This window comes from Halyomorpha halys, unplaced genomic scaffold (assembly GCF_000696795.3).
Source record: "Halyomorpha halys isolate HHAL.00 unplaced genomic scaffold, Hhal_1.1 Scaffold27.1, whole genome shotgun sequence".
Lineage (NCBI taxonomy): Eukaryota > Metazoa > Arthropoda > Insecta > Hemiptera > Pentatomidae > Halyomorpha > Halyomorpha halys.
Window position 1 is genome coordinate 1609244 of NW_027115109.1, and position 13910 is coordinate 1623153.

Below are 13910 nucleotides of genomic sequence, written 5' to 3' on the forward strand. Positions count from 1 at the left end.
TATAGTATAATTATTACATAATATCCGAGAGGAGTGAAGATTTTATTTTTTATTTTATTCGTTTTTAATATTTTGAAACCACCCAAATCCACTAGTATCTAACCTTGCTTCCTTTTCCATTCCTGGCAATCCTCCGAGGCGCCTGAAAAGAAAATGGCCTCGTGACCTTATATTGTAAAATGTTTTTAGAGTTCTGCTACTGGATAGTTTCTCTACATGCTGTATCATATCATTATCATTATGTCATTATGATCAAATTTACTTGTTGTTTTTTGATACAGTTGTTAATATCAATAAAAAAAAAATTTTTGAAGTTATTTTTTTGATAGTCAAATCGCGATCGAAGACACAAACATAATTTCGGGATTAACATCCTAGAAAGACTAATAAACGATACCTGTACCGAAAATTTCTAAAAACTAAAAATTATTTGAAATGATTTAGCACTCGAACAAAATTTTAATAGAAAAAATAATAACGCTAATAATAAAGCTACTTAATCGCTTTTATGTAGAAACTTTTTTTATAATACATGATAGTTTTATTAATTTGAATAGTGCTATAAATTATCTAAATAATTAAACTAACCTTTCAGTATTTCATTCTAGTATCTCTGTTATATTTGTAGAATTTCATAAAAATTGGCCCACAAATACATTCTTATGTTTTCTAAAGACAAACAGAAAGAGATGTTTTAAATTATAGTCAATCAATCATACCGGTGAATTTAATTTTTCTTTCATTTCTCCCATATATTAAAAACTGATATTTCGTGTATTTTAACGCGATAGATTCATCCCTTTTTAAATTTTTTTTTTTTATTTAGTTAATTATGCCATCTAAATATAAAAATATATTTTTTTAATATTTTTATTTCAAGAAATTGTATTGAATTAGTATTTCTTTTGTATCCTATCTTTTTTACCTGAAATATTATTCTGAAATGTGGATGCAGCCTCCAATGAAAAAAAAAAAATTCTATTACCTAAACGAATTGTTTGGGTAATACTTATATGTTTGTTAGAGTATATTAGGATTTGTACAAAAAGTTGGATAGGCTCTTGTCTTTAAAATTAATTATTAAAAAATCAATTTAGTTTTGGTTTAAGTAAAATTATTTTTAAAACAATTCAACAAATTATAATTTATTATAACCTTTATTAAAGATTCTAACATCAATCCATACATAAATCAATTATTTACAAAGAAAGAAATTAAGTGTAAATTTTTATTTTATAAATATGCTTTTTCATTTATTTATAGACGATTTTTAATGAAGTTAAGTCGGTGATTAATTTTCTTTTAAAATATTTGTGAGCATATCGCAGAAATTGCGAAAATACCAACAATTTTTAAAATCAGGATAATTTTTAAAACGATTTTTAAAAAATCGAATTTTGCTTTTATTTAAATTAATGTTCTACTGGAGTTATTTACAAAGAAAGAAATAATGTTTTTTTTCTTTAATTAATATTTTTTTACTTATTTATAGATTATTACAAAGTAAAGTTGATGCTTTATTATTATTATTTTATTAAATATGAAAGGTTCTTGAATTAATTTGTTGGACATATTTTTTTTTTTTTTTTTTTTTTTTTTTTACCTACAATCCAAGAGATCCTTAAGAGTTGGGAACCCAAGATACAAACTACTGACCACCGCTCATTCCCAATGACTGGAAGTCACCTCTGATAACCATTCTTCTCAAATGAGCGAAAGGATGAGTGTGCCCGTCGGTATCGGCCAGAGCGTGATACTGGGCTCGAGGAGAAGGATAGCCTATGTGCGACTGCGAGTCATTTGCGGGAGCCGACTTAATAACGGACGTCGGTTGGGAAATTTGTTGTGATGAGTCGAGTTGATTTATGAGCGGGGGGGCCTGTTTCCATTAATTCGTTTCCTCTTTTTGTTTCTGCCTCCCGTCAGTGGAGGGAGGTAAAAATATTTCTGGACCCTTCAATAGAGCCGCAACGCCATCCTTCATATCCCTCTCCAACCTTTGGGCTCCTTCCTTTTTTTTTTTCTTTTTTTTTTCTCATCTTTGGGTTTATTGTTTTTTTCGTGTTTTTTTTTAAACAATCATTGCTTGTATTCGCTAGTGTTTTCTATAATAGGGGTATTCATAATGTTGTGTTAAATGTGAAATGTTTTAAGTATAGGATTGTGAGCAGCCCTATTTAAAGTCATGTAAAATGTTAAATGTATTAGAGCTTCTAGCGGATTTTTTGAGCAATAACCTTTCCTTCCACAATTTCACGTTATTGTTTACTTCTAATTTTATATTAAAGTAATTTATTACAACATGCCTAAATTGAGCTAAAAGTAGAAGTTGTTTAAAAGTTTGGCTACTGAGTGCTTTGTAGATCTTTTAACTTGTGAGGAAGAGAATCAAGATGAGCTAATTGACAACTGTCATTACATTATTATTATTATTGTCATCCATTGTGTTGTGTGTGATTTAAACACATCCAAAACAATACTAACACAATCAAAACCTACGAGCAAGTAATCTAATACAACTAACAAAATGATGACGAGCTCAGCTGGTCTGTTGTGTGACGTCTTCTCCATTTAACAGACTTAGTAACAGACTCCCAACCATGTTATATGTTATACTGTTTTAACATGCTAAATGAAGGAGATATTTCTCCATTTAACACGCTTGACATATTAAACTAAAGATGATGAATACCCCTAATATTTAGTGGTCTCCACCCTGATGGACCATGTGAAAATTTAAAAGACCAATCATGAGTAAAATATGTTTTACTTGATTATGCTTTATCTAAGTGTCAACACAAACCATAACCCTTTTTTAAACTTTTTTTTTATTATTTTCGAAAAAAAAAATATTATAAACAACTTTATTTCGGTTTATTTTATTTCTTTATTGGGATTATTTTTTATATTATTAAACATCAATAAATACGACTATGGAAAAACCTTCTGACCCACATAAATCCTACAATTTTTTATATGAAATTAGGTAACAAAACTTTTCACGGTTTTTTCTTTTTTAATTTTTGTAACTTAATTTCAACCTAATCTATTGGCCATTTTAGATATTTGTTTTTTAATTCTCTAATCTCTCTTGGAAACAAAAACTGTATCAATTAAATATTGAAAATTTGAGATCTTCTGGAAAAATATATGAATATTTAAAAACTATGAATCAATAAATTATAGAATCCTAAATTTTAGATATGATCATTTAAAATTAAAAAATAATGTTTTTTGTAATAAAATAAAAATGATTAAAAATATAATAAGCTGAGTCTAAAACATATATGCAATCATATTCTATCAAGTAAACTCTTTTTTTTTTGTTTAGTTCCTACTTGGTCATTACTGATATACGAGGGTTTTTTTTTTACTTCCTTCTGGTTATTTCTGAAATACGAGGGATTATCTACAGGGTACTTTTACGAAATAAAAGTCAACCCGCCCAGGCTGGGATCGAACAGCGCCGTTATGGGGTAGTTAAGGTCGCCACATCATCTCCTACAACGACCTCTTTAGTTGTTTTTAAATCCAGTCCTGCTTTATTATAAATCGAGTCTAACCCTTACACAGTAATAATTTAATGTTTATGGTGCTAAAATGCATTGTTTAAATTTTGTGAATTTAAAAATAATATATCATATTCTTTTAAATTTTATAACAGCTTATAAATACCTTTCATAATTGATATATGCATGAATTATATAATTATACATATGTGAAATATGAGAAAGTTGTTTTCATCGTACTTTTAGTAATAAAAAAAGTAGAAACCTACTGATTTTATGTTTATACCATATGATTATGTTATCGATATGATCATTGATTGCTAAACCTTCCTCGGAGGATTAACTCTAACCTGTCACAAAAGAAGATCCGAAAAGTAGTATATAACAAGTTAGCAACGGGAGCTCGGAGGAAAGGATCTTCATCAGAAGTGAAAATTACAGTGTTGGATATTTGATGGATCTTCGGGCCAGCTGCCTCCAGCTCCACCTCCAGAATGTGGTCACGATTTGGCAGTTTGTAGTATTGGCTGCCAGGGTGTGCCACCGGCGGGTCGGTAGTCAGGTAATCTTTTCGGCATGTCCATGTATTAATCGAATTCCTTTCGGCAAATTCCTTTTAAAATCTTTCCAAGACCTCGATTAGGTGAAAACATAAAATTTATATGGAACTCATAGAAATACAGTGATTCCAAAAAATATTTGGCCTTGTAAAACTCAGTTTAATATCTGATTTTAAATTTAGAAGAATGTAAAATCAAATACGGTGTAAATTTATCGTGAGCCAAAGATATTTTGGCACAATTTCACATAGATTACATCATTTGCACTATATTTCGTTTCAATACCCTTTCCGCATTTAAATCCCACATATTTAAGTTTTTTTATTAGTTCATTTTTATAATTATTTTTATGATTTAACTATAAAATCAATATATAAATGGACAATTTTAATATGAATGGACAAATCATTCTACATGGACTCATATTATTATGTCTAATTAAGAAAAAAAAACCCAATGTTTTTGAAAAGATGGAACTGACATATACTTGTTTCATTTACTGTTCGATATGGTGATGGAAGTAAAATGGTTTTCAATTATGTAAATGATTCGGATAAACTTATATAATTGTTTAAATTTCCTAAGAACTTGTACCTATCGGATTCACAAATGAACTATCGGACATTAAAAATATCACTAATATCAAGACCAAATAATACTTGGTGACTAATTTTGTATTTTCAGTTAGAAAATTTATATTTACTTTTATTTATCCATAAATATATTTTGATTCTCAATTTCTTATTTATACAAATAATGAAAAAAATAATCTGAACCGTTACAAGCCATGAAGTGCTTTGTAAGGAAAGCAGTTACTAGAGAACGGATGTACAAGGAGGTTATTTGATCAGAATCACGCCCAACCAATTTATATATTTGTGTGTGTACTTTATGATTTTTGTATGAATGCTAACAATAACATCATTATTATTTCCCTAGTCTGTTCCAGATCACAATATTTGTCAATAAATAACTTGCAATTTTTTATTCATATTTATTATAACTTTTGTATTAAAAAATAAAGAAATTTAATAAATATAAATAGGCAATTGTATTATATCCAAACCAACGCAGTTTTGGATACCTATTTATAGTTTTCTAATTCGTATTGATTTCAAGATTTAGAATTCACATTTAGACTGAAAATAATTGAAATTTTGAAACTACTCTTTTTTTTCTACATAATTTGAGTAAAATCGTAACACGGATAATATAAAACTAAATTCGTTCGAATAATTTACTAAAAAATAACATATTACTGGATATAAACTAGATCTTCGAAATGATAAATTATTAAATGTTTATATTCTTAAGATTGTCTTTCGTTTTTATTGAACTGCCCCTTTCAATAAAAACGAAAGACAATAATTTAAAAAGGACGTTTCAATTTTAAAGTTTGAAGTATTGTTCCTGTACTTATACGATTGGTTTGTATAAGCAACCTTCATTTATATGGGTTAAATATTTTATCTAAGAAAAATAAATATTCATAATAAGTTATAAAATACGAGAAATGTTCCATTTGTATACCGTTGAACAATATCGTTCTTTTGCAAATTCCAATTGATACGATACGCAGTACTGTAGGGTGTGAGTTTATGCCAGCTGCCAGGAGTAGGGGGACAACAGGTCTGTAAACATATCGCTTTCACTGGGGCCACTCAGCTAGGGTAAGCAGATCACTTGAATGGGAAACAACAGTTGCGTTTAAAAAAGCAACAGTGACACTATCTCCTCTTCGGCGAGGGAACAAACCACTTCTATAGTAATCCAAATAGACAGGGATCCCCACCCCCCTTTTGCTCGGAAAGATTTTCTTGAATATCGTTTCCTACATCTCTTGACCGACATCTTATTCCCATTTAAATTATACAACAATTTTTAGACGAGATAATATTTAAAAAAAAAAAATAAAATAATAAACAAAAAAAATTACAACTACAGTAGAACCGAGAAATTTCGGATAAGAGACGTTATGATCAGAAAATACAAAATATGATATTTCACTTTACATTTCTTTATTTACATAGTTATTGTATAACAGTTTAGTTTGATTTACTTTCAACAACTGGCTATGGTGGGGAATAGTCTTGTGGAAGATACCCTTTACCATTGACAGTGTTACAATTACTCAATAATTATAGATAATAAAGATAATTCTTTTTAACATAATAATAGTGATGTAATTGAAAACTGAAAGAAAAAAAAATTATAAACAATACAACTTTTCTTCACCACATTAACTTGCACAGAGTTTCGGCTGATCTAGCCATCTAGCTTCAATCCGTTTCAGCCCCTCACTCATTTGATGAAATTTGCAGGTTAATTAAGGTGAAGGAAAAAACCAGGTCAACTCAAATTAATTGGCACACCTTCCTTCATCTTAAATAACCTGAAAATTAAATGCGATTTGGACTGAATTGAAGAATACCGAACGCGGTAACAAATAAAACAGCCCAACTTCAAATAATTAATTAAATATTTATGTGCAGAAAATAATCGTATATTTGAATTTATGTGTTTGTTTATACATAAAGGAATAAAAAAGATTAATTTTGGTAGTTTTTAAATTAGCATTACATATATCACATTTTTTATATAAAACTGCAAATGTGACTTAGTGATTATTTTTATTATAATTTTTTTTCTTATCATGTGGATAGTTTGATTTTTATCCTTCTGTTTATATATATATATTTAGAGAGAGATTTTATTTTATTTGTTTTATTTTAGTACTAATGTGATCAGTTGTCACTATTACCTATTGCTCAACAATGGCAGATTGTAAAAAAACATATATCTCATTATTGCCTTCTAAAGACATTTAATTTATAAGTTAAGTATATTTTTCAACAGTATTCTGTCACTTTATATCCATGCTTCTAACACTAAAACTTCAGAATATTTTTAAGAAGTTAACTAGAAATTTAAAATAAATACTAGAATTATTTAAATATTTAAAAGTAACCAAAATAATAATTTGGCTAAAAGCCTTGACTAGTTAAATAACATATTTTGATTTCTCACGCGCTATTTTTTTATATCTTGACATCATCAATAATATAGACCCTTAGTTTTATAACAATTATAAATATAACCAATATTCTCTAATTTCTTTTACAGATATATTCATTTATTTATAATTATTCTTGACAAGTATAAAATGTTTTATTATTATTATTGGTACAATACGATATAATACACCAAAAAGGTATTATATTGTATATCTATTTGCATGTATGATGTGATGGAGTTTTGAATTATTCAATTTCAGTTCACACAGTCCAAACTATAATCGAAATACTGTATTTGAATATTGATATAATATTGAAATATTTTATTTTAATATTGATATACTATTGAAATATTGTATTTTAATATTGATGTACTGTTAAAATACTGTATTTTAATATTGATATACTATTGGAAAACTATATTTTAATGTAGTATATATTTTATAAACTATATATTAATAGAAAATTGGGGAAGGTTGGAAAGGAGTAAGTCTTAAATGGTTGAGAAGAATCTGTACAAGGGTTCACCGTTGTGGTCGGTTGTATCCTTGGGGTACGAGATCCCTTCGCTTGCCCGATAATAAAAGTCGAAGTAAAATTTTGATATATTGCAAACTGGATTTAAGCGGTCCTGGATAAAATACACCAAACAACAATGTTTAGACGATGCCCGTAAAATAACACGCCTAATTTCGTGCTCGTAATAACTTTTGAAACATTATAGTAATTCACATTTCGGTGGGTCCTCAAGCAACAGTTTATTCGGATCCTTTTCCGCAAAACATTTTTTTTTTTTCAACTGCTGGAATAAACAATACTTGCTGCGTAGAAACTTAACAAAAAAACATCCTAATGGTGAATTTTCATATACAAATAATTTAATATAATAAAAAAATAAATATATCAACGTTAAGATATTACATATATATATTAATATTCACCTAAATAAAATCCTTCAGTTTTCTACATATTTATTTTTTATATTCCATTCATTTAAAAATAAAGAATTCTTTTCTTTTTTTAAATAATTTATTTATAGATATTTAAAACTGTATAAAAATATATACATCAAATATATTTACTGTATGTGATATAATGACATGGTGCAAACATGTGGAGAATCTATCCACTCCAATAACAATTCTAGAGAAGATCTAGAGACCATCTTCTTTTCAGACGCCTAGTAACATTATTAGGTAATAAAGTAGAAGCGAGGTTAGAAACGAGTTGGTTTGAGTGGTTGGGAAGTTTATCATAGTAGGGTTGATATCTGGTTCTAGCTAAATCGGCAACAAATAGGACATTGAGGTCATTATGGATGACTTGATTTGTGATAAAGTAAGGAGCATTAAGGATTTTGGACTGTAAGGATTGGATTCGGGAGGAATTCGATGGTTTAGTGGAGCCCCAAAGCTCAACTCCGTTTGTCCAGATAGGCCTTATAATAGTCATGTAGATCAGTCTTTTGTAATGGATTGGAAGTTTAGATTGCTTGTCTAGCAAATGTAGTAACAGTCGGAATCGACCAGCAGTTTACTGTCTTTTCAGTCTTGTATGAGGAACCCACGTTCGTCAGTCGTTTGTCCAGATGTAGTCCTAAGTAACGGATCTGTTCAACAGGAGTATTATTAAAGGATACTGTGGGGCAAGAGGTCATGGGTTTACGTCGAAAAGTAAATGTGATTTGGAGGGATTTATTGGAATTTAAAAAATAAAGAATTCTACAAATTTTAAACTTTTATAATAGTTTTGTGATAACAAATCATAGACAATTTTTTTTACTTCTCTTATAGAAAAATATTGTAATTTGCGCAATTCCAGTACAATCATAAATAAATACATTCATACCACATTTAGAGATAAATGGGTATTAGTTCATTCATTTATATTGTAAATAATATTTGTATAAGTAAATAGCTAAAAATAAATACAAATTTATTGTATAATTTATCCGTTGGGTTAGATGTTGTATGGCGGTCAGAAAGGTTGCCCAAATAAAAATACTAAAAAAGAAATTATTTATTGAAACTAACTTTTGCAAGTATTTATCACTGCTTGATAATAAAGGTACAAAAGATTGTAAACTATACTAGGAATATAAGATGACATATTACATAAATATAAACAAGTAAATTAATAAATATACATTAAATAAAATAACTTTCTTTTATGTCATTATATACCTTTGATTTTGTTAATTCATTTATATAATATTATATTAACATGATATAATTCATATATATCATTTGACTAATATAATAATTATATGATTCGTATAATTAATTTATATCGTATCATATAATTAATTAATAATGATATTATTCATTTATATCACATCATATTCCTAATATAGTTTACATTATTTTGTATTGAGCCCCGATCAAGACCTGTAATATAAATCGAAACGTTAGTTTCTTATAAACATTTTTTTTTATCTGGGTACATTTCTGGGCGCCACCCGCACCTTATCCTTAAAAGATAACAATCAAAAAAAGGACAAAATCTCAAAAAAGGGATCAAATATTATTTTTACGATAAGACTTTAATGTGTCAGAATTTTGAAAAAAGAAAAAATCTTCAAGACTCTTAAACACCAATAAATAATTAACAAATCGGGTGTCATTAGATTCAGGCTACATCAGGATGTAAACAGATAAAATCACATAAATGCATAACAATGCCTACACACCTCACATCAACAGCCAAAAATGTCCCATTAACTCAATATAGAATATAATTAATAAGGTATTATTAAAATATATTAGAAAAAAAATCTCGAAATAAAAATATACTCCAGCTAATTTTTATTTAAACTAGAGCACCGTTTCACCAACTTAACTAAAACTTAAAATCAGAATCTCGATAAAATCATCAATACTTTTAGTGTAGCCGGAAACATTAAATTATTTAAGTAATGAATCATCGATGGAGAAAGTCAAAATCTGTAACGCAACAAAACATGAAGGGCCAGTGGTTCACTACTTTGTTGGAAGAACTATTTTTTTTTTAAGAACCGGTTAAACAAGGAGGTGATTTGTTCAAGATCACGCTAAACCGCGGGATATTACCCCAATTAAGAGCACCCACATTATAGAGGCTGGGTGGACCCCCGAGGGATCTTGACTCACGGCTACAGTAGTAGAATAAATAATTATCTTACAGCCAGATTTGAACCTGGGTCCATGGTGTTAGTAGCACAGCACCTTTATTCACTGAACTATTCCACTTCCTCTTTATTAATTAATTTATGTATAAATTATACCATTTCATATACATATTTTTAACATATTTAATTAGCTTTTAATAACAGTATTATGAAAATATTAAAATTGAGGCAATATTTATTTATTTGATAATAAATCAAGCCTAAAATCGGCTAATTTTCGTGTAATTTCACTCCACTCTGTCTTAAAAAATAAGAATTCATTTCATTATTGTATTTTTGCTCTACTACAAATATTTATATTTGTTTTGATTTTTGACTCTCCAAATTCTACATCGTTTAGAAAGAGACCAGATCGTAAAAAAAAGGATAAACAAAAACAAAATTAATATAGAAATAAAAAACAAACAAATGAACAAAAGTGATAAAACCAAAAAAATAATAATACTGTTATATATATTATTGGGGGTCCTATTATCCCTGGGGGTCTTATTGGGGCGGGTCCGGCGGGAAAGGATTGCCTTTTTTGTGTTATGAACTCTTATGAGATTGTGACATGTCGTACATCGACCAACCTACTCGCTATGATTGTCTGTTGTAAAACTCAGATAAGTAAGGCTACCAATGAGGACGGGAGTGGAGGATTTCACATTGTTTAAATTTAAACATACATAACCATCCATAAAGACCTAAATGTTCCTTATGTAACCGATCTAGCCCGAACCCGATATTATTCCTTCCATAATAAACTCCCTAACCACCCAAACCCACTCGTTTCTAACCTTGCTTCCTCTTCCATTCCTGGAAATCCTCCGAGGCGCCTGAAAAGAAGATGGCCTCGTGACCTTATATTGTAAACTATTTTTAGAGTTCTACTACTGGGTGGTTTCTCTACATCCTGTATCATATCATTATGTCATTATGATCAAATTTACTGGTTGTATTTTTTTATACAGTTGTAAATATCAACAAATAAATAAAAAATAAATAAACATACATAATGGAGTTTCAATAAATTGAAAATGAAATATCATTATTGACCAGAAACCTTATGAGAGTTTTATTTGTCATTATCATCTGTATGAGTACGGAATAATTAATAATAAATAATAATACAGAATAACTACTCGATGAGGAACAATCTGTTGCTGCAACGCTGAACCCATCACGTGTAATCGTTTGCTGCAGAACTGAATTTAACGAGTGAATTGCATCTTCAGTTGCAAATATCTAAAATATTGAGTAGTGACCCCTATAACCATATATCTTCATCAACAGACAAATTAAATCTACCATCCAACAAAATTTGAACTAAATCTGTGACCCCAAGACCTCGCACTTTCCTAGTTCAGTTAAAGTTTTTGTTAAAATTTAACCGATCCCACACAGCAATATATATCATTCATTTCTTGCTCAATTAGATCGCACTTTCGTGTTTATATCTTAATAATAAGTATCTTTTAAGCTATACTTGGATACCATATATATAGATACGATACTGGGCGTGCATAGGACAACTTTCTCACAACGAGTTTGGACCCGGCCGTAACACTGCAACTGAAGAGCCCCGAATTCCTAATGCTCCGGATCGCGTTGACGACCAAGGATTATCCGAGATGGAGAGTACCTGGGCCGTGGCAGGTAGTGCCGTGCGGTGAAGAAGGAATTATGTTAAAGCCTTTTTACAGCCGACCTCACACTTTATAGGCTCCCGATGTTTTTATGACTACTCAGGGCGGTTTCTTTAATCCTTTTCTTCGGCCGCGTCGAAATACATCCTACAACGGACCTTCCGCCCAATCCTCTGTTTGACACCGAAAACATTGCTTTGGTAAAACAAAGCAAGAGGGACAGGCCGCCAAAGCTATAACTTCTGGTTCATAGAAGTTACAACTACGAATTTAAATCCTAGTTAATCCAAATCCACCAACGAGCTAGGAAAAAAACTTCATCCACATATACATCGCTATTTCGGCAAAGAACTAATTAGGTCTTATAACGTTTTGCAAAAAATTGCATTCTCAGTCAATTGCAAAAAAAGTCTGGGAACACTTACGTAAATTTGGCAAATCAATCCATTACAAAAGACTGCTCTACATGTCTGTAATAAGGCCAATCTGGACTTACAGAGTTGAGCTTTGGGACTCCACTAAGCCTTCCAATTACTCTCCTATTCAATCCTTCGTAGAATCCTCAATGCTCCTTACTTTGTCACAAAGAAAATAATACATAAAGAAGTTAATGTTCCATATGTGACTGATATAGCCCGAACAAGATATCATCCCTCCCATTATAAACTCCCTAACAAGCCAAACCCACTAGTTTCTAACCTTCCTTCCTTTTTCATTACTAAATATCCTCCAAGGCGCCAGAAAAGAAGATAGCGACGAGATCTACTAATGTAAAACGTTATTAGAGCGCTACTAATGGGTAGTTTCTCAACACACTTGTATCACCCCATTATAAACTTGCATCAAATTTACTGGATTTATCATTATGTACAGTTGTAAATTTTAATAGATAAGTTTTAATAAGTTTAAAAAAAAATTGGCACTCTCCAACTGGATCCAACTTCCTTCCCACTCATACACATCATGACCAGAATAGCACTGCTTAAATGTCGGCCTCAAGTTTTGGCTTTTAGACCCTCATTAACTTGAGGATTTATCATTAAATTAAGGTCATTTACCTTAATTTTCCATCAAAACAATTAGGTTACGAATGGGCTCTGGCTCTTCCATTGTAAGAGCTAATCACTGACTTAATTTGATAACTTTATTATATTTATTTACAGGAAATTAATTTTCACTTCTTTATTCATTTTTACACCTGAAAAACGTTTCGGGCCCTTCTATCCATTATCCAGTAATTAATTTGTGGACATTTGCCATTGAACATTTAAAGTTATTTTTATATATTCCCAACAGAATATAAGTCCTAATATTTTATTATTAAACAGCCTCTTTTTTATTCATTTTTTTTTCTGTTTAAAAATAGCATTTTCCTTTTTCAATGCACCTCCCTCATTTTATGTCCATCACATGTAATTTTATATTAAAGAATTTGATAACTTTTTCTATTCATAGTTTCCTGATATATAAATATATATATATAAAGTATAAATACTTTCAAGCAAATAATGAGTCTAATGTATTGTTATTGTGTTACTGCTATGTAGGCTTTGTTGACGCTAGTGTATCCATGATTATTTTCCATTATTTTTTTATTTTTTCAATGATTTTTGAAACGATCGTTGATATGTAATGTGGTGATATTTTGTTTTAAAAAAATAGTGTTTGTTTTGTAATATAATAATAATTTATTTCTGGAAAATAAAACTGTTTTAGATAAGAGAAAAAAAATGTAGATTTCATATAGTTAGTGTTTCCATACTTTTTTTTTGTTAGTGTATATCAAAAATACACCAAAATAAATGAGAGCCAAAAACCATCTAGCAAAAGTATTTAGTCAATTTTGATACTGACACAATTTTTTTTTTTTTTTAAATGTTATATAATACAACTTCAGAATTTAAATGTTAAAGGTTACTCGCGTTTATTTTTATGATGAATGACGTTATTTCTAGCCCTGGCTCTAAATTAAAAGGCAAGAGGGGCTGGTTAGGCGACAGGCAGTTGACGGGGTGTCAGGGGACGCAGATGCC

The 13910-nt window shown here is 29.6% G+C and overlaps 1 protein-coding gene across 1 annotated transcript in view; it reads right to left on the reverse strand.

Annotated features, from left to right (window-relative positions):
- The window catches only part of Lim1 (LIM homeobox 1), a 250567-nt gene that overhangs the window by 177410 nt on the left and 59247 nt on the right, over positions 1–13910 (reverse strand). The gene's annotated exons all lie outside the window — the stretch shown is intronic.